We start from the raw sequence: 23,395 nt of genomic DNA, 5'->3' as shown, positions 1-23,395 counted from the left end.
GATTTCTGTTTTGTTGGTAATTGTTGTTGTAGTGACCTTGATTTCTGTTTTGGTAGAAATTGTCGTTCTGCCTATTGTTTCGTTGATGATTGCTCTGATAATTGTTCCGGTTGTTTTGATATCGATTGTTTTTATAGTTTTGGTGATATCCACCTCGACTTGAGTAATCATTTCTATTGCCCTTATCCGATTGTCTCGGATTATTATGGTACATAAGCACCTGAGCACTGCTGCTCGACGATGATGTGTTTTCGATCACTTTTTGGATAGCGCTTTCAATATTGTCAAAATTTCCGGCCTTCAATATTATTTTTGTTTCATTGTTGGCTACTCCCTCTGTGAGTGCTTCAACGCCTGACTTGGTGGCCATTTTCAAAGCTACTTCGTCGGGTACTCCGCTTTCCAAGTAAGAAACGCGTAACTGTTGACAAAGCGTGTCAACTTCGGTACAGAAGCGATCCACTTCCCCTTTTTGCTTGGTAGCTTTTAATTTTGCGACCAAATTTTCTGGCGTTGTTTTGCTGGCACATCTTTGTTTAATATTCTGCGCGATTTGAGTTATTGTTAATGCCGTATCAGGTAGCCCTAATCTGGCTTTTCCCGTGAGGCGTGATTTTAAGAATTTTACTGCGATACTCTGGTGAGTAGCTGTAGTGAGCTCATTTAACAGACTTGTTGCATCTAAAAATGCAGCAAGCCCTTCAGGCAAACCGTTATATGGTTGCACTATGGCTGTTGCCGTTTTTATGTCGAATGTGTCGTTAGTCATTTTTGGTTTTGGTAATGGTCTTGGTGGTAATGGTCTTGGTTGATTTAACAATTTTAAACTTTGTAATAACTCTTCGTCAATAGCGTTTTTCGCTAATGACTCTAAAGTTGGGACTTCGCCCGATTTGACTTGAGAGTTAATATTCACTCCACCAACGGGAGTTTCGTCTAGAATTTTTAAACTAATTTTAACTTGACCTTTTATTTTTTCGTAGTTATTTAATAGTGCCTGTGCTATGTCCGGCTCTATTCTACTATAAATTTTTGTTAAAACTGATTTATATTCCTTTTCTAATTCTGTCAAACTTTGGGTTTTTTCCAAAATACCCTGTAAGCTTCTTGGGCGTCCTTTACTTTTAGTTATGTTTAGATATTCTTTATTTACACATGATTCTATCTCATGTAATCTATTCATTTACGCTTACAAGATTTAACCATTGTTGCAAAGAGAAAAAAAATTTTTTTTTTTTTTTTTTGAATAATTATTTATACAAATAACACTTTACTCATCTGCCCGCATCCTATGTGTGGTGCTTCTGCATCCGCTCTGGAATTAATAAGTTATTCCTGATGATCACTTCTGGTGCGTTCTCTGTGGTGGCTTCCGATGTTTTGCTGTACTTCCACAGCTTGCGGCTCAGCATGACTGCGACGATAAATAACACGATCAGCACAACGATTATAATGTTTCTTAGATCGACTTCTAATAGAAGCTCAGTAACTTTTTCCGTGGTTTCCATTTTTGGTTTTTCTGTTGTGGTAATTAAGATTGGCCAACAACCGCGTGTGCCGCACGCTAATTTTTCCATTGCACACTGTTTAATTGTTCAGTACATTTTTGTTATTAACTTCTTAGCACTGTTCCCTACAACACTTTCGGTACTTTTTAATTTCTGTAGGCTTTTCTCTTAACAGCCTTTTCACTTTGACTCGGTCCATAGTGTTTATTGCTTGTTTATGTGATACTGGTTTTTCACTTCTTTCGCTCTTCAAAGTTTATGCAAGGCTTACTTGCCTAATCACTGCCTTGTTTGTTTCATTTTTCACCACGGTTCTCATGTGGTTATGATATGCACGAAACATTAGTTGAGCAATCACTAGTACTACGAGTACTACCAAAATTATTGCGATAATCTTTATTTCCTCCGAGGCGAAGTTGTTTGAAACGTACGTGTCATTAAACCATCCCATTTTGGTGAAACTTTTCTTCTTTTCCACTTTGGTACTTTTTACGAAACTACACTTTTATACTTTTGAAACTTGTCCGAAAATTGCAGCTTACTGTCACGTCGCCATCAAATATGTCAAATATGTTCCGTTGAGATTTCGGCGTCGGAAAGAAAAACTAGCAGCGCATACGCGTGCCTTCAGTGTCTACAGTGTTAATGCTTTTGATTTATTGTATTCCTCTTACTTAAATACTACGTTTACATTTTACCTACTGACCCGAGTGGAGAAGGCGTAGAGAAGAAAGTCCAAACATAGACATGGGCGTGCGCTAAGGTGAATCATTGCGCCGCATTCTAACGAAGGACAGGGGTTGTTTACCTGACAATGCTAAATGCATTGTCAGGGTGATAATGGCCAATGATTGTTTACGGCTGGGCTTTCCAGATGTTTTGGAAAGTCTGCAAAACCCAACGGTTACAGTTTATGGCTTAACTGCTGATTGTAAAGGACAGCGTAAGACCTTCTAAAATATAGAGAGTAGCTCGGATGCTACAAAATGGAAAGTCGTGAAATAGGATTAATTTTTAGGTCATCAAAATTCGGAAGCGATTTTCTCGATATGGTTTTTTTGGAGTTCCGCCCTTTTCAAATGTTAGTCTAGACTTAATCTAGACTAGAACGGAACGAAAGGTCACTTCAACTCTTTTGAATTATTGTGGTGGCCCTGAAAAGGGCCGGTTTTGTTAAGATACGACGAGCCAGCTGGATGTCCGTCGGCATGATAGTGACGCACTTGGCGTGGATGGCACACAGATTGGTATCCTCGAACAGACCGACCAGATAGGCCTCGCTAGCTTACTGCAGAGCCATAACAGCTGAGCTCTGGAAGCGCAGATCGGTCTTGAAGTCCTGGGCAATTTCACGAACCAGACGTTGGAAAGGCAACTTTCGGATCGGCAGTTCGGTGGATTTCTGATAGCGACGGATCTCACGCAATTCGACGGTGCCTGGCCGGTAGCGATGGGGCTTCTTTACTACTCCGGTGGCTGGAGCGCTCTTGCGAGCGGCCTTCGTTGCCAACTGCTTGCGAGGAGCTTTTCCTCCAGTGGACTTGCGAGCGGTCTGCTGAGCTGGTTGTGATGTGTATGCAATGAAAGCACACTGTGGAATAAAAAATAAAAATCACTTCCATTCTGTTTTATAACATGCGTTTGCTGTGTTCAACCAATCAGAAACGATGAAAGAACAATAACACAACAACTAACCAAAAGAATTTAACCCTCGAGTAGGTATAAAACAGCCAAAATTTGGAATTTTTGTTCACTTTTGTTTCAACCTTCATCGACGTTACAATTGTCATACTAGAAGATGACTGGACGCGGCAAGGGTGGAAAAGGACTTGGCAAAGGAGGAGCCAAGCGTCACCGAAAAGTTTTGCGTGACAACATCCAGGACATCACTAAACCTGCAATCCGTCGTTTGGCTCGTCGTGGTGGAGTTAAGAGAATTTCCGGTCTCATTTACGAAGAAACCAGAGGAGTGCTGAAGGTATTTCTGGAAAACTTTATTCGTGACGCCGTTACTTACACCGAACATGCGAAGAGGAAGACTGTCACCGCCATGGATGTCGTTTACGCTCTGAAGCGGCAGGGACGTACTCTGTACGGATTCGGGGGTTAATTTAGTATCATCGACTCAGAACAAAAAACCGGCCCTTTTCAGGGCCACCATATAAATTTAAAAGTTGTTTTAGAATTGACTTTCTTGCCAGAATGTGAAAGGTTGAAGTGATGTGACGGAGCGTTCATCAATCTGCGGGTGTTAAGCTTAAATCAACGTAGGTCCTGCTGGTTACCGCTACTAATCCAGTACCGACAATATTCTGCATACATTTTGGTGTGGTAGTTCCAGATACGTCGTGCACTTCCGGAATCGAGAGAAGAAATTAATGAAAACGCCTGAGTTGTCCGAACGCGCTTTGGGGAAAGATATCGCAAAAGAGTTATTAAGGAATATTCCTAAAATATAATATACACAATTAAGTACAACACATAACAGACGTTATCCAACGCCAACCCTGCGGTCGTATCTAGTATACAACCCTTCCAACTTTTTATTATTTGAGATAGACCAAAGCAGTGTTCTAAATAGTTGTAGAACATTCAATTCAAAGCAACTTTGTTGAAGATACAACGTTTTTATCTCTTATGGTTCATGAGTTATGATTTTTTTTATTCAGCAAAGAACTTATATATGCGTCATAAAAAGTTCTTAAAGTGTTTTGAATAAAAATTTCACGAGAAATGAACGTAAAAAAAGATATTTGAAGAATGCCGGTTGTCTAGGGGCCACCCGTTCCTGCTTGTTTAAAAAAATCATAACGCATGAACCATAAGAGATAAGGGCCACCCACATTAGATCCGTTTGCGTTGCGTTGACGTAAATTTGACAGTTAGACAATAGATTTAGCTGTCACTTTGCCGCAACGCGTCCGATCCGGATCTAATGTGCGTGGGCCTATAGATATATGGTGCGTGTGTGTATGTGTGTGCGTGTTCGTGTGCTTTGAAAAAGGCATTGTGAAGCTTGCTACAGTATACACCGCAGATTATATAACTTAGAATCGGATATTTTTCCAAAGAACACTTTACTTGTTATTCCTAATTTTTACATCTTTCGCAAAAAATCGCAAAACACATTAAAGCCTATCTTTTCTAGCTATCTTTTGGTTACTAAAGGATAGTGGGTGGATGTGTGCGTAATATGTTTAGCTTAGTCTAAATGAGAAAAAAGTATATTTTTGCTAATTTTATTAGAAAAATGTCACTAAAAATAGTGCAGACACTCTTTTTTACCATCTATTTGACGTGAAATAAGGACGAGGAACATTTCTTCTGAAGCAACCGTGTTTGTTCGGATTTCTTCCAAACCAACTCTATGAAAAATCAGCCAAAGTTTTTGGACTGATCAAAGCTGAAATTTTCACATTTGATAAATTCTTCTTAACATTTTTTAACCTCAATTAGCTACTTACAAATTTAGTTTTCAATCCGAGTTTCAATCCTCTTGCAGATCGGATTCCGTTCGGTACTAGCAGCCACTAACTAGCCTGTACATGTTTAATTAGAACTTATCAAATTAACATAGATTTAGATTTAGCAAAGTACTTACTTTAGAGATTTTTCCAAAAAAAATGTATTTAAGTATTTTTAATAGAAAATTCTACCACTGCTTATAACCTGCATGTTAATTCATATTTTGGTATTTTAGTAAGGAAAATTTAATAATTCACTTTTCAAACTTACATCAGTGTTATATGAGATAGGTAGAAATCAATTAAAATCCTCAAATAGAAAAACAACACAAAAAATTAGATTTTACTTTGCAAATCACTATAAACGCGCCAACTACTAGCTAATTCACTTTGGGTTTTGTTTATGTTTTGGCATTTACATCGATTTTCTTCACTCACCGTCTACCAGGTTGCTAAATCATCTGACTGCCCCCGTGCATCATTTTGCGACAGGGATTGCGTTGCCTGCCCTGCGGTTTAGGTCGCAACATACCCCGGCCCGTGAACCTGGTCCAGTGTTCACATCCGGTCCAGCGTCACCCTCATTTATTTCGAGCACCGCAAGCTTCGCTGTCGCCCTCTTCAGCACGCCACTGTTGGTCCTGACCCAGGCCTGGCGTACCCTGCCATCTCTGGCAACTATCGGTTCCTCAACAATCCCACGCACCCAACACTTCCGCTTGTCACCGTCAACGATGTAGACCAAGTCGCTGCTTCGCCATACCACTTGGTACGCATATTGATGGAAGGAACATATTCTTTTACCCACCTCTTTCACATCTCGTCAGCTATCTCCTGCGATCGCTGATATGAGTCCCGCAGGGCTACGGCTGAATTAACGGGAGGTACGCTGTACCTTGGTTCGTTCGGAGCGACTCCACGGAGGAAATGGTTGGGATTCAACGCTTCGAAGTGATCTGATTCATGCGCCACGTACGTGAGTGGACGACTGTTGATGATATCCTCCGCTTCGGCTATCGCAGTCACCAGGATTTCATCTGTCAGTCGCTTCCCATCGTTTATCGTCTCCGACACTTGCTTCGTGGAACGAACGAGTCTCTCCCAGACTCCGCCCATGTGGGGCGAAGCCGGAGGATTGAAGTTCCACTTCATACGAGCAGATGTTACCTCCGCTGAGCAATCTACGTTGATGCTGCGTACATGGTTCAATAACTCCTTACTTGCCCCTTTAAAATTTGTGACATTGTCCGAGAACACTTCTAATGGTGGACCTCGGCAGGAGGTGAAGCGCTTGATTGCCATCAAACACGACTGCGTGGTCAGAGAGTGCGCTACTTCGAGGTGAACCGCTCGGACTACTAGGCACGTGAACAAAATGATCCATCTCTTTTCACTGCAGCGGCCTGTTCTAACTGTTATTGAGCCGAAGTATTCGAGCCCCACGAAGAAGAACGGCCGCACATACGGTGTTACTCTCTGTACTGGTAGCGCGGCCATCCGAGGACATCGTGGGTGGCTATTGGCAACCCTGCACTGTATGCAAGCTTTCCCCACTCTAGCGACCACCTGTGGGATGACGAATCGTTGTCTCAGCTAGTTCTTCACCGTCTCCCTATATCCGTGGCCGATTTGCTCGTGGTAATGCTGAACGATTTTCCAGGTAACGGCATGGTCCTTGGGCAGTATTATCGGGAACCGCAAGTCAAACGGTAGGAATTCAGCTGATCCCGTTCGACCTTCCATGCGCAGGAGTCCGTTCTCATCGATTAGAGGCGTCAACTTATAAATGAGACTGGATTTCTCGATTTTCAACCACGTCCCGGCCGGAAGTTGCAAGTTCTTCATCAGGATCTTCAGTTCGCTACTGAACGCATCCGCTTGTGCCATCCGCATCAACGAAATACTCAACACAATCCTTTTGCTTGGTCGTTCAACCCCTTGTAAAATCAGTTGGTAATCCTCTCGTCCATCGGTAAAAATCAGGAAAAACGTCCTCTTCTGGGTCCCATATGATTCCCAGAACTCGCTCGGTATGTGTGGTTTTGTCCCGGCTGAAATGGATAGCAGGATTTGTTCTGTTCGCCCATCGCTTCTAGAAACTATTTGGAGTTGGAAACCCAATTCATGATATGAAGCTCGTGGAAACTCGTTCGCAAATTCGGCAGCATTCAAATTTTTCTGTTCGCCCATCGCTTCTAGAAAGTATTTGGAGTTGGAAACCCAATTCATGATATGAAGCTCGTGGAAACTCGTTCGCAAATTCGGCAGCATTCAAATTTTTTTATGAACTGCGCTGAACAGGAGGAGCAGGTGGCCCCGAACATAGCTACGTCCATGACGTACACTGTTGGTACATCAGTCGGATTCGATCGGAACAGGAACCTCAGAGTTTGCTTATCTGCCGCCCGCAATTGCATCTGGTGGTACATTTCTTGTATATCACCATCGAACGCAATTCTGCGTTCACGGAACTTATTAATCACCGTCGGCAGAGACTGCTGCATGTCTGGTCCTTTGAGCAGTTCAGTGTTAAGCGAAACACCACCTACCGTGGCTGCAGCGTCCCAAACCAAACGTACTTTACCCGACTTCCGAGGGTTGAGCACCACGTTCAAGAAAAGGTACCACACCTCATTTTCTTCCACCCATATAGCTCCTCCTCTATGGCTTTGTGCGCGTAGCCCTTCGTCACGTACTTCGCTTTGTGTTGGTGGACATTTTGCTTCAACTCTGGACTTTTTTTTTCCAGTTTCCTCTCCAGTGCCTGTAATGTTTTCAGCTGACTCTGGAACTGAGATGCAAGAAGTACCGGTGTCCTTCAACAAGTACTGTGTTCGCAACATCTTATAAAGATCCTCGTTCCGAATTGATTCGACAGAATGAATGTTCATGTAACTTTCTGCAGTAGCAGCAACAGCAGGATTTCCTGGTCCATAGATGCTCCACCCAAGTTTTAACCGTACAGCGGTCAGCTGGCCAGGCTCCCCCACTCGAGTTTCTAGTGGAGCGAATACGTGTAGGTTGTCCAAACCGATTATGATGCGAGGCTCCTCCGCAGCGTAACTTACTACTGGCAAATCCGTCAGGTGAGAGTAGCGATCCGCGATCTCCTCGAACTGCATGGATTGACACGGCAGCTTTAACTTTGCCACCGTACGTGCGTTCTTCAACGATAGTATCTCGCGAGATCCTCTAGCCGACAGTTTGAGATTTACCTTTTTCGATTGATTCTCGTAGCGCTTCACGTTGCCCGTCCACGTAACCACCAGTGGTTTGCAAACTCCCTGCACGTTCAGCTCGTTAATAGCAAATTCTTCCACTAGTGTAGTGGATGACCCTTCGTCCTAAAAATCCAGAACACCCATTGCATAATTTCGGAAATATAGAGTAATCGGTACCATACGAAGATGATGGCACGACTCAACCGTCCGTGGGCGTGGCACAAGACATTTAGCAGCTGTACGACTCCTTCCGCTCGATGCAGCAGAGGATGGTGTCCACCTTCACATCCGGAAACGTTGCAGCGGATTTTAAAAGTGCATCGACTTTTGCAGTGGTTATTAAGGCAGAGTTTGTTTTGCTCCACCGTCTTCAGTCGATCCGTGATGCTGAGCGTCTTAAAATCATCACATAATCGTAACTTGTGATCTGTCCGCTTGCAAACCCAACACGGCTTGATTCCTTTTGCCTCCTTCGGAATTTCAGGCTTGTTCGGAGCAGAACCGTGGACATGAATGAATTCTTTTTTCTTCGGTTTTCCTTTTTCGGAACAAGTGGCTTCGTTCAGACCGAGAGCAGAAAACTCGACAATTTCCGACACATCGGAAACAATATCATTCGTGAAGTCGGTGAATATTCGCAGCGGAGTCCCTCTTTTCTCCCGTTTATATCGGACCCAGTCCAATTTGTAGTTGAGAGGAAGTTTGTCAACCAGCTCGTTCACCAACATCGGATTGCTGAGATGATCTGACAAGTGGGCCGCCTCGAGGTGGTCACAAAGGTGTTTAACCGTGATCCCAAACTGGATTAATGATTCCAAGCGGTTGGCTTTCAGGGGTTGAGCATTGCGCACCTTCATCAGCAACGTTTTAAGCAGCTTTTCAGGTTTCCCAAAAAGACGTCGGAGGTCATCGATAACATCGGGGACGGATTCCGGAAGAATAAGTCGGCTCCTCACCGCTTCGAGTGCGCTCCCTTGCATACTGTCCTGCAACCGCTTCAGGTTATCCAAATTTGAGTAACCACATGCCGACGTGGTATACTCGTAGCTGCTGATAAAAATAGGCCAAAACTCCGGTTCACCCTTGAAAATTGGCAGGTTTTTGGAGAGAGCTTGTCAAGCAGCTATCTGCTCTTTGGACAACTTAACGTTGGCCTGAACGTGCCGCTGTGACGTCTTTTGCTGCTGAATCGTCTGGTTCTTCTTCGTCGGCAGCTGTTTCTTCGATGACGACTGTTGCTTTTCCGTAGACTGCTGCAGCTTTTTTGTCGACGGCTGCCGCTTTTTACCCGTTAGTAGGCGAGAAAGAAATTCGTGTTCCTCTCGGGATATCTGGAACTCCTCATCTTCATCCTCTGATTCCTCATCACCTTCCTTATCTTCATCCTCGCCTTCTTCTACATCTTCATCCTCGCCTTCCTCCGATCCATCATCCTCATCTTCGTCCGATCCTGTTTCTTCTTCCAGCGTAGTTGGTTTATTTTTCGATGAACCTGCAACTGGCTGAACTAGTTTCGCTGTGGTCAGTGGAGAGTTCCTTTCTCCTGTCTGCGTTTTAAGCCAGAACTTCACCTTTTTCTCAAGGGACGTTTCATTTTCCTCCTTCGCAATGTTACCGCCAACTTTTTCTCGACCAGCTTCGCTTCTACAAACTCCTCGTACATCTTCTTGCGCCGATCTTGAAAAGATGCTTCCTCGGCCAACTCTTTCTCCAGCATTTCGTGCTCTTCCTGCAACTGGCGCTCCTTCAGCTCTCGGTTTTGTTGCAGTTGTTTCTCGCAGAATGCCTTCTCCATCTGACGCCGTTTGTCTTGCAGAGCCCTCGTCATTTCCAGTCGCTTCTCACGCAAGATCATTTCGTCTTCCAAGGCCTTTTCCTGAGTGCGTTTTTTGTCTTCCAACTTTTTCAGCGAATCTTCCAGGTTTTCTCCGCTTTCCGAAACGGATCCGACGGAAGATCCACCATCGCTCCTTGATTTTTGCCCAATCGTCTTTGCTGGTTTTTCGGGTTTTCGGAACCTGCAGAGCATTATTGCATTTGATGCAGCGCCAATCCTGCTCTTTCACCTCGTCCGTAACGCCAGCACACGAGTAATGGGCCCACAGCTCGCACTTATCGCACTGCACCATGTCGCAGATCTTGTTGGGAGCATTGCACATCAGACAATCTTTATTCTCGGGATCCATCTTTGGAGGTATAAGTTTCTTTGATTTTGTTCGGATTTCTTCCAAACCAACTCTATGAAAAATCAGCCAAAGTTTTTGGACTGATCAAAGCTGAAATATATTCACAATTGATAACTTCTTCTTAAGCCGGCGCCGGTGGTGTAGTGGTAAGCGTGACTGCTTTATAACACCCCAATGGATCTGGGTTCAACCCCCAGCCGAGGTCGGTGGGATTTTTCTGAAGCATAAAAATCTCTGGTCACATCTTCCTTCGGAAGGGAAGTAAAGCCGTTGGTCCCGGCCCATATGTGTTGTGAATGGGTGCGATATCCTACGCAGGTGTGGAAGCTGCCTTCCTGCACATTCGGATGCCGTAAATGGATGGCAATCGATGTCCTGCGGTGATTGGCACTAGATTGCGGAACAGAGACCGACGTTAAATAAAGCAAAAAAAAAACTTCTTCTTAACACTTTCAAACCTCAATTAGTTACTTACAAATTTAGTTTTCAATCCGAGTTTCAATCCTCTTGCAGATCGGATTCCATTCGGTACTAGCAGCCACTAACTAGCCTGTACATGTTTTATTAGAACTTATCAAATTAACATAGATTTAGATTTAGCAAAGTACTTACTTTAGAGATTTTTCCAACAAATTGTGTTTAAGTATTTTCAATTGGGAAGAAAACTGGTAAATGTCCAGCATTGTCCAAGAGCGTTGAATTAACTAACAAATCCACCAAATACCTACATGCATATGCTGCTTCCCCAGCACAGTCGAAAGAGAGTAGTAAGTAGACGAAACAAGTCGAAGTGGCATTCGCCTCCGATCCTCAGGCGCGTGCGAATAGGGAGGATGGAATTGCGTAATATTTTGCACACTCATCGCCATACTCAGAACCACATGCTCCCAACGACCACACCACTGTGTGGTGGTGTTCGGTCGTCGAAATTAGTAGCAGCAGTAGCAGCAGTAGCAGTGCTTTCGGCGTGTGGCGTTGAAAATTGTTCTCCAGTAACAACGAAAGGCGGCCTGCAAGTAGCGAGTTGCAGAGCCCACATAAGCAACCATCAAAGGAGGAAGAAGCTGCTCCGCTATGCTATGGATCGGAATCAGTAGCTCTTCGTGAGTCGCTGCGGGTCGGTCATATATGCCAAGCGAGTCACCCACAGCTCGACAGCCTCATCCGTGTTGAACACCCAGCTCAGAATTACTCAACCATCTCTACAAAACGGTCCTTTTTAGGGCCACCAAAAATTTGTTGAAGAGTATTATTTGGACATTGGTCAAGGTCATCAGTTCCCGCAAGCAGCTAGCTATCAAGGCTCAACTTGTCTATAGAAGGTGTGGAATTGTAGGCCTGAATTTATTGGTGTAATTAGTTTTTTCTCGGCTTTCATTCCGCACGATTTGTTTTTTTCGTTTAATCAATCACCATTGTAGTGACGTCGAAAGGATTGGTTCAATCGGCGCTTACATATGAAATTTATTGTGGATATTAGAATTTTTTGTATGTTACCAACATTTATAAATGGTTTGCCACTAAATGTTGAGATAATTTATTGATTATTGAATTATCACACTGTATACCATGAAAAAGCAGCCTGTTTGTGAGTTTTTGCCTGTTTTCAAGTAAGAAGTTATCATAAAATACAAATCGCCAGCAGGTATTCCCCGGTGACTTTACTAATAAATAAAATCAAACAAAATCATCATGCAGAACTTGCTAGGATTTGTTTTACTTCATATTTCACAAAATTGCTTTCTAGTGTTAAGACATCGTCTCCCGCAAAGTTTACATTTTTCCCTCTACCAACACATACATCAGGGCTAGATAGATCTCCACAGGATCTATAGAATCCACGCAATTTCAAAAAACCAAAATGCACAACATTACTAAAAGAGGTCAGGTTTCGACCAATAGCAGATAGATTTTAATTCTAAACAAACCAAATGATTGGAAATGTATCTACCAATCTGCTAAAATGAACACTTAGTTAATTTTCAATAGGTCACTATTGAAAAAAACCAAATGTCCAACTGTTGCAATGGTGATCAAAATTATCACCGGATGTCTGAAAACAGCGCATTCCCTAACACAGACTTAAAAATCGAATTCGATGTGGTCCTACTGAACGGTGCTCATTCAATCACCGTAAGTGGTAGTGTCCAGTCCAGCAGCAGCAGTAGTAGCAGCAGCAGCAGGAGTGCTTTCAACAACAACAACAACAACGAAAGGCTGCCTGCAAGCAGCGAGCTGCAGAGCTCATATGAGCAAGCATAGAGAAGAAGTAAGAAGTCCCACCGCTAGGCTAGGATCGGAATTAGTAGCTCGTCGTGCTCAGCTCAGCATTACTCAACCATCACTACAAAACGGTCCTTTTCAGGAACACCATAAATTTGTTAAGAGTATTATTTGGACATTTGTCAAGGTCATCAGTTCCCGCTAGCTATCAAGGCTCAACCTGGTATCAATAGAAGGTGTGGAATTGTAGGCCCGAATGTATTGGTGAGATTAATCATCGTCCGACCATTTTCCAGAACACGCTGGTAGGAAGTGTTAAAAATCCATATAGAATTTGAGAGAAGTGGAAATAATGCGCTCTGTGTGTATATTCAGCCAATAAAATCTAATTTTCTGATAAAATTAGTTCTCACGAGTTCAATCTCTCGAAGTCCTTCCTTTTTTACATATTCTGCACAAATGATACTTTCCGCACCACCCTATTCATATAATTCGGAAGGAAATCCTGTGAGGGGTTAATTGAATACTCTTTAATACCAAAATGCACATAACTTAAAAATTCATAAATAACAAAAATTCAAAATACACCTTTTAAAGTCAGGTAGAAGAATCGAAAATACTCAAGTTGACAGTCCCTTGAATTCTCTTCATCAACTTCCTCTTTGAAATAATTACTACAAATTTGATACGCTTACAAATAAAAAAATGGGAAGAGTTAAGATAATTGATGATTGATCAATTAAAAGAACTAAATGTTCACATTTGTTCCGTCCACTAGCGGTCCAACGTCAAGCTTCCGTTCGTGCGTCTAGGCACAGACCCTGTTACTTTTTATTTCGCTGAAAAGCAGCAAAAAGTTGTGGGATTTTGCTGAGCTGGAAAACCAGCGATCCATCCAGCAAAGTAAATTTTGCTGACTATCTATCAAATGGTTTTTGACAAAAGTTTGCTGAAAATCCAGTAGTTTTTATAGAGAAGATCCGGAACAGCGTGCTGAAAATTCGCCATTGATCAAATAGTTTTTTTTCAGGAATTTCCCTTGTAGTGGAAATGGCTCTAATGTTGGCCTATGGATTGGGCCCATCGCTAAAAATCTGCTATTTATCAATTTTATCTAAATGAACGTGTCATTGGGACGGTACTAATGGATATTTTTGGTCGCCATTGAAAATTTAGTCGATTAGTGAATTTAAGTATGGGCACAAATAAGGGACATTTGTAAGAATTGTAAGCGGTTGGGACATACGGCCTCCCACTGTGGCAACAAGGCACGCTGCCCCACATGCGAGGAGAAGCATGAGGATGGCGCCTGCGCAGCTACTGCACCAAAATGCATATACTGCAACGGAACTCCTCCTCATGCTCTCTCGTCGTGTCCGGCGTACAAACAGCTCAGGGACAAAATGATATGCTCACTTAAGGAACGTTCCAGGCGGTCTTTTGCAGAAATGCTTAAGACAGCCACACCATCGACCAATGACAAAAATCCCTTTTCTTTTTTGTCACATGACGAGACTAACTTTGACTTGGTTGAGAAGGGAACTTCTTTCCGTTTTGCTGCACGGAAACGAAAACGCATCCGTTCGCGGAAAGTTGACGATCAAGAACCCCAAATCAGCTTGCCCAAATCAAGGAGTGGTGGAAAAAAGGAGACTTCTACTCCTCCTGGATTCCGCAGAATTGACTATACCCACGAGTTTCCACCTCTTCCGGGGACATTCAAAACCCCTGATGCCCCAATTTTAGGTACAGAAACCCTTCTTCATCTGGGTTGTTCTCATATGATGACATTGTGGACGGTATTCTCAAATACCTCAAAATTTTTGATCCTCTGAAAAGCATTGTCCTCACATTGCTTCCCACTGTGAAATCCTTCTTGAAGCAATTGACTTCAAAATGGCCCCTTCTTGCAGCTATCATCTCCTTCGATGGATAATTTTCCAAACGAGGTCGGGGACTTGATCACTGTTCTACAGTGCAATTGTCGAAGCCTTATTCCGAAATTAGATTCTTTCAAGTATTTAGTCCATTACAATAATAGCGATGCATTTGCCCTCTGTGAAACATGGCTCTCTTCAGAAATTGATCTCCCTTTTTATGATTTAAACATTATTCGATTGGATCGTGAGGATTCACGTGGAGGAGGGATACTTTTGGGGATCAAAAAGTGCCTTTCCTTCTATAAAGTGAATCTTCCCGAATTCCCCGGTATTGAAGGTGTCGCATGTCAGGCTACCATTAAAGGTAAGAGCCTTTGTAATCGCAAACAACTTTTCGACATATGTTCGGTACTTCCCGCTCCATGGTTGATCATGGGAGATTTTAACTCCCACGGTACAGGCTGGGGGAGCTATACGATGATAACCGTTCTACTTTGATTTATGATCTCTGCGACAACTTCAACATGACAATACTTAACAATGGATAAGTAACACGTTTGGCTGGTCCATCCTCGAATGGTAGCAGATTAGACCTCACCTTTTGCTCCAATTCACTATCGTTGGATTGCACTTGGCATGTAATCCAGGATCCGCACGGTAGTGATCATCTGCCGATCAAAATTTCGATTGCAAGCCGTAACCAGGCTTGCAATTGCTCATTACAGCTAAAATGCTATTTTTCGTTATTATGAAACAATGGGATACTATAATGATAATTTTTATTTGTAAGATGCAAGGAGAGGTGGTAAAGATTGTATATGACATATAAAATTTGTCAATTTTGCTTTCAGAAGGTCACAACTAACGATTTTATTATCGCTGATTGCTCGCTCATCGCGTTGCTCATCGTTACAGCTAATCGCTAGTTGCGACCTTCTAAAAGCAAAATTGACAAATTTTATATGTCATATACAATCTTTACCACCTTTTCTTGCATCTTACAAATAAAAATTATCATTATAGTATTCCATTGTTTCATAATAACGAAAAATAGCATTTTAGCTGTGATGAGCAATTGCAAGCCTGCCCGTAACATCTATTGGACTAAGTTCCAAACCACGATAGGCGATACAGTATCGTCAGTGGAAGAGCTTCCGCCGTTGGAGGAATATAACTTCCTATCTAATGTCATCGTCGACAGCGCACTTCAAGCTCAAACACGATCGGTGTCACGATCATCAAATCATAAGAAAACACCATCGCTCTGGTGGGATCTACAATGCACGGAGGTTTACCGTTAAAAGTCCGACGCGTTTAAACTTTTTTGGAAACGCGGAACACGCGAGCATTTCGACGCATACACATCTCTTGAACGCGAAATCAAGAGCCTCATCAAGGTCAAAAAACGGGGTTACTGGCGGCAGTTTGTAGACGCTTAGGAGTACGGCGCGAAGAATGCGTAACCGGTCTACTAACAACGAAAGCGAGGAATACTCGGATCGATGGATTCTTAAATTTGCGCGAAAAGTGTGTCCGGATTCCGTTCCGTCGCAGTTGATTCCTCGTGAAACCGCGAATTCGATAGACGAAATCAGTCAGCCTTTTTCAATGGTCGAACTTTCACTCGCTCTCCTTTCGTGTGGCAATTCTGCCCCGGGATTTTATAGAATCAAGTTCAACTTGCTGAAAACCTCCAAGACGTTGCTAAGAGGCGCATGTTGAACTTGTACAATCAGTTCTTGGAGCTCAATATTGTTCCCGATGATTGGAGACAAGTGAGGGTGATAGCCATTAAAAAGCTTGATACGAATTGTATCGCGTCGGATCACAATTCGTATCGGCCCATCGCGATGCTGTCGTGCATTCGGAAATTGATGGAGAAAATGATCCTTTTTCGCCTTGACAAATGGGTGAGACGAACCACCTTCTTTCAGATACTCAATTTGGTTTCCGTAGGGGTAAGGAAACGAACGACTGTCTCACGTTGCTTTCCTCGGAAATTCAGTTAGCTGTTGCTAAGAAAGAGCAAATGGCTTTTGTGTTCTTGGATATCAAGGGGGCTTTTGATTCAGTATCCGTTGAAGTTCTTTTAGAGAAACTCCACGCTTGTGGATTGTCTCCATTATTGAATAATTTTTTGTACACTTTGCTGTCAGAAGAACATATGAGTTTTTCTCATGGAAACTCTACAGCTTTTCGATTAAGCTACATGGGTCTTCCCCAAGGCTCATGTATAAGCCCCCTTTTGTACAATGTCTACGTTAGAGAAATTGATGTCTGTTTTAGTGACAATTGCACGTTGAGACAACTTGCAGATGATGGCGTAGTGTCTATCACAGGGCCAAAAGAGGTTGACCTTCAAGGACCCTTACAGGATACCTTGGACAATTTGTCTACTTGGGCTATTCAGCTAGGTATCGAATTCTCCACGGAGAAAACTGAGTTGGTCGTTTTTTCTAGGAACCATAGCCCAGCACAACCGAAGCTTCAACTTTTGGGTAAGCCGATCACTCATTCCATGTCTTTCAAATATCTCGGGGTCTGGTTCGATTCCAAATGCACCTGGAGATCCCACATTGAGTATCTGAGACGAAAATGCCAACTAAGGATCAATTTCTTTCGATCAATTACCGGAACGTGGTGGGGAGCCCATCCACAAGATCTTCTGACGTTGTACCGGACAACGATTTTATCGGTTTTAGAGTACGGTAGTTTTTGCTTCCAGTCGGCAGCTAAAACGCACTGCATCAAGCTGGAACGGATCCCGTATCGTTGTCTTCGTATCGCGTTAGGATGCATGCACTCGACTCATACTATGAGTCTTGAAGTGCTGGCGGGCATGTTGCCACTATCCGTTCGTTTTTCAGAGTTATCTCTGAGGCTCCTCATCCGTTGCGAAGTAATGAACCCACTGGTGATCGAAAACTTTGAGAATCTTCTGGAGCTAAATCCTCAAACATGTTTTATGATTTTGTACTACGTATATTTAACACACGATGTCAGCCCTTCAAGAAATATTCCCAATCGTGTAGTCGGCAATTCAGTGAATTTTGATTTATCTATGACGCGGGAAATCCGTGGAATTCCAGGGCATCATCGTCCTATTGCTCCGTCATTATACTCTGCAAAGTTTGGCCATGTTGATTCTGCACTTTTCACAAATGGATCTCTAATAGAGGAGTCCGCTGGTTTTGGTGTATTTAATGAATTTCATAGCGCCTCTCGAAAACTTGAAGCTCCTTGTTCTGTGTATGTGGCTGAACTGGCAGCAATTCACTACACTTTGGAAACTATTGCTTCACTTTTTCCAGACCACTACTTTATTTTTACGGATAGTCTCAGTTCTGTCGAGGCTATCGGTTCCATTAGGCCGGTAAAGCACTACTCGTATTTTTAAGAGAAGAGGTGCTTAGTGCTTTATCTGTGCGCTCTTTCATCATCACCTTCGCGTGGGTCCCTTCGCATTGCTCAATTTTGGGCAATGAGAAGGCGGATTCACTTGCGAAGGTGGGCGACATTTATGATCGACATATCGCCTATAGTGAATTTTTCTCTATTTATCGTCAGCGGTCGCTCGATAGCTGGCAACATCAATGGAGTGAAGGGAGCTTGGGAAGATGGCTACATTCAATAAGGTGTCGAAGTTTACATGGTTCAAAGGGTTGCGTGATGTCTCGTCTCATGTCGCTATTGTCTAAACGCTCACTTGTTCCGTGTGGGGTTGGGAGACAACAATCTCTGTGAATGCGGACAAGGTTACCAGGACGCTGATCACATCCTTTGGTCTTGTGCGGAGTATCGTGGAGTCAGATCACATTTTTATGATTCCCTTCGGGCTCGAGGTAGACAACCTAATGTTCCAGTTCGGGATATTTTGGCTAGACGCGATCTGGAGTTTATGAAACTCATATATGTTTACTTTAAGAATATTAACCTTAGATTGTAAGTTTGATTAACCATGTGTTTAGTTTGTATTTTGTATGTGTGGGTTTTTTTTTTCAATATTTGATTTCAAGGTGAATAGAAATAATTGCATGTTTTAGGATTAATTAAATATTTGTATCGTAAAATTGTAAATCTCCACTAACCTCGAGACAACCGCGAGCACTCGGTCCAGTTCCTTTAACTTTAAATATAAGACAGTAATAATGTATAACGGAAAGAATAACTCGGCTCTGTAAAGTTTATTCAATTAAGCCTGTACAAATAAAGTAATTATTAAAAAAAACCAGCTCGGATTTCTAATCTTATTACCCACTTGGTTAAAATTTGATGTAAGATTCGTTTGGTGTATCAATAGTAAACTTGTGAAAATCGATCAAACATTTTTACCATAATCAACCATTCAGTGCTCGCTTGCTCTCGTACATACTATGACTATCAGGCAGATAGCCGATAGTGAGGTTATAAAAGAGCGCACCTGTAATTTTTTGTGTTAGTTCATCTGCAGATGTATTAACGCAAGAGAAAGTCAGTGAAGCGAATCGATCAATGGAGATCGAGCATTTTAAAATGTTCATCGAGATGTGGCTTATACTTCTTACAGCCCGTTCAAAATTATCCAAAAATGTGTAGAATAGGATAAATTATTTTCGGAGTAAACAAGGGTAATCCAAACATAGGTAATAGCTTTACCAACAATAAGGTAAAAACTTACTCAAAACTAATTAATGTGTCGAATTTTTCGCGTGTTAACTAAACCGAGGGTTGATGTCTTGGCCAAAGTTGTTCAGATGGTTAAAGCGTATTGGATGGTGGAATGCTCAGTTCAAAACTTGCTCACCAGGTAGCGAGAGTGTGCCATTTATCTCTTATTACTTGCTTAACATGACATCCCGATTTGATAGAAGGTTGGTGTCCTGGGAAAAGTTGTGCAGGTGGACAATACCTATTAGATGCAATATAAAAATGTTATATGATGTCAGATGCATTGCAATGTAACTGGAATGTTATTTGAAATGCATTTTAATTTACGATTGATTTTTTTTTTATTATTTGTTTCCCGTCGATCTTGTTTTCCGTACTGAGTACCAATGCTACCGACACCAGGAAGGCAGCTTCTACACCTGGACCCTGCCTATCGACCAATTAACTCATGGACCGGGGACCAAAGGTTTTACTTCCCTGATCATGGATTTTATGTCTCCGAAAATCGGGCGTCGCCGACTGGGATTGTCCCCAAGCCTTTTGGGGTGAGAGGCAATCACGCTTACCACTACACCACTGGCGTCGCTAACGATAAGTTTAATTATTATTCAGTTACAGCACGTTTAGTGTCCATGTTTGGAACCTTACCTCAAATGGGATAGGAACTAAATATTGAGTGCTAAAAATATAGTCTTCATTTTAGGATATTGAGTGTTACCTAATTTCAAACCTTTGAATAATGAATTGAAACATTGTTGATTTGGGAATTAAGTTTATGTGTCATTAATCTAGTGAATATTATTGAATGGAGCAACCACAATAATCGTGTAGTCCTACGAGGTCCTACGTCAATAATGTGGTTTAGCGCTGTACACAAACCCTATATTTTTTAATAACTTCGATAATGTCAATAACATAATACGGCACACATCTCTTAAAATTAGAAGAATCATAATACATATTGTAGTGTGATATTTATCTGTCCAGCAGTGTGGTTTTTTTTTACAAAAATTACATTTTTACCGAAAGAGATGATTAAACTTTGAAATAAAAGAAGTTAGTTCAGAAAAGAACCAATTTTAAGTAGAATTAAGCTAAAAACCATGATTTAAATTTACCTGTCCTGGAATGAAAAATAACTTCCCCTTTTATATTTTTACATGAAAATATTTATCAAAGCACGTTTAAAAAACTGGCTTCCCCAATTTGCAAATTATTCACCAGAATATCGTATGTTTTGAACACATAAACGCTCTTAACATACTTTGACTATATGTTTTAGTATTAATTCTACGTGAAGTCAACGATTTACATAGTTGAAGATGCTAATTTCAAATAACAGACTGTAGTGGTAATTTTTATACTCCATCTATCGTATAAAAATTACCACTACAGTCTGTTATTTGAAATTAGCTCTTAACATGCTGCATTTGTGAGGTAGCGCATTGAAGTATTCTTGAAAGTTGCTTGTTTTGTTAAAAATGAAAAAACTCTTTCTAACATTGTATGCCATGCTGAAATCAAATAAAAAAGTATGGTTGAAAAAATGATTTGATGGGACCTTCCTTAAAAAATACTTCATATCTTTATGAAAACGACGATTTAAACCATTGATGTTTTCAGCAAAGTTTGTAGAAATGATAAGATCTACAACTTTGTAGATTATTTTATTTTTCTAAACAGCGTAGAAAAAAAATATTAGAAATATTTTTTTTGCTAAGAGATTTAGATTATGGACGACCCCTTCATCAGATGCGCTTTTTTCCAAATCTAAACTTGTCTGAAGACACCAACTTGATTAAACTGCATCTTTATGCAGAGCCAGAGATTTCTTATATCTTTTTAGTGGGTCTGATTTGGGATTCGATCATGAACTGTTGGGGTGTGCTGCCGCCGGAGTCTTCGTTCGTTCTCACTGTGCCACGGTTGTTCTCATACATGAGGCGGGTTGATAGGATAAAGTCACAACTCTTGTTTTCGATGTTTACCTTTCTGAGCAAGCAATTCACATCGTATTTAAATGCAAAACACTTTAAATCTATCTGTTTTGAACAGTACTGTGATTCAATGTGCAATATACTTGAATAGATCCCGAATAAAAATATACATTAGCCCAACGTTTGATTTTGATGGCTACATCAGCATCAAAATCAAATGTATTCCTGATGTCAAACATTAGGAAACATTATGATTTAGTTGTATTTAAGCAAGGTAACGTGGTGTATACATCAGAAATTTTGGAACAAAATGTTGCTATTCTAATGTCGTTCTGACGCCAAGAATTTCAATATTTCGACATTAGAACCAAACGTTTTAGGGATGTTTTGGGATGTGCGTTAGAACTAAACGTTGTTCGGATGTTTTTATATGTAAACGTTTTCTGATGCTCTCTAATGCAGATGTTTCCTGATGTTTGAACCAAACGTTTTTGGATGTTTTCGGATGTAAAAAACGTTAGAACTAAACGTTGTTCGGATGTGTTCATATGTAAATGTTTTCTGATGTTTTCTAATGTAGATGTTTCCCGATATTAAAACCAAACGTTTTCGGATGTAAAAAACGTTAGAACTAAACGTTGCTCGGATGTTTTTATATGTAAATGTTTTCTGATGTTTTCTAATGTAGATGTTTACCGATGATAGAATCAAACGTTTTTGGGATGTTTCGGATTTGCATAACGTTAGAATTAAACGTTATTCGGATGTTTTTAATTATCGTGTTTGTTGTTCTCTGATGTTTTCAGATTAACAAATCGTTTAAAGTAAACGTTGTTTGAATGAACACATTGTGTAGATGTTTACTAGTGTTTTTAGATATACAAATCATTAGAATCTAACTTTTCAAATGCTTTAAATTATATTTACAACACATTAGAATTAGAAACATGAACATGAACACTACACACAATTCTTGTAAGATAACATCATAAAAATGCGTACATAATAGTCAATGCTGAAGCTCCCGTTTCCCACCAGTCAGTTAACTGATCTTAGCTAACCTAATATCATTGCAGCAACTCTCTATGCGGCAGGGGAACTATGCCATTAGCGCGCTAAGTGTTATTAGACCGCTGACATAGGTGCCACTTCGTAGGTGACGAGGCACTTGGTGATATTACAGCGAGCTTGACGATTGTTGCAGCATTTTTTAGCGAACTACCAATTAGTTGTGTAGTGTTTACAAGATCATGTTTTTAACTCTAATGCTTTATACTAAAGAAAGCTTTGGAAAAGTTAATTGTCATGTTTTGTACAACCGAAACCATCAGAAAACATAAAATTGTACAAAAAACTCCATTATGGTAGACTACCACATAAATGCATGTATAATAGCCATTGCTTAAGCTCCCGTTTCCCACCTAACTGACCTTAGCTAACCTAATATCATTGTGGAAACTCTATATGCCGCAGGGGAACTATGCCATTAGCGCGCTAAAAATTATTAGACCACTGACATAGGCGCCAATTTGTGGGTGACGAGGCACTTGGTGACATTACAGCGAGCTTGGCGATTGTTATAGCATTTTTAAGCGAACTACCGTATAGAGATCAAAGCAAACTTAAAATTCCATATAAAAAAAAACACTTCGCCTGGAACTATAAACAGATACGATCTGAGATACGATCCGACATCGAATTTTGTGGATCTCATCTTTTTCGCTTACGTTTACTTTGTAAACGCATGCAGCTGCTCGCAAAAAGCACAGCAACTAAGCTAAAAGTTAAAGTTTCGAGCGTATTTGTCAGATTTTCAGTTCACCGGAAGTGTAAACTGATCGATTTCACTTCACTTGAACTCAAGCTGAATATTGCATTAGGCCAATAGGTAGCTAGCCACACGAAAGACAGTTACACAAACCTTCGGAATTACTAACAAAAGGATTCACCTTGAACTTAACATTAATAAAACTTTAAATTAACTTTAACTGAACTTTACCTTAACTTTTACTTTAACATAACTTAACATTAACTTTAACATATCTTTAACTAACCTTTAACTTAACTTTATGATAACTTTAAATTTATCATAACTTTACTTATACTTTAACATAATTTTAACTTAAATTTGACTTTAACATAACTTTAACATAACTTTAACATAACTTTAACATAACTTTAACATAACTTTATCATAACTTTGACTTTAACAAAACTTTACCTTAACTTTAATTTAACTGTAACTTAACTTTAACATAATTTTAACTTAATTTTAACATAGAATAGATATTAATTTAACTAAGACATAACTTTAATTTAACTTAAACTA

General features: G+C 40.9%; 1 pseudogene; it reads right to left on the bottom strand.

The window, feature by feature from the left end:
* Positions 1 to 547: 547 nt before the first annotated feature.
* LOC135713528 (histone H3-like) overlaps positions 548 to 23,395 on the bottom strand; it is a 55,121-nt pseudogene continuing 32,273 nt past the window's right edge.

The sequence above is a fragment of the Ochlerotatus camptorhynchus genome, unplaced genomic scaffold (genome assembly GCF_037179485.1).
Source record: "Ochlerotatus camptorhynchus isolate MF236.1 unplaced genomic scaffold, CSIRO-AGI_Acam_v1.1 ptg000563l, whole genome shotgun sequence".
In the NCBI taxonomy this organism is placed as follows: Eukaryota; Metazoa; Arthropoda; class Insecta; order Diptera; family Culicidae; genus Ochlerotatus; species Ochlerotatus camptorhynchus.
This window is presented reverse-complemented; position numbering and strand designations above follow the sequence as displayed.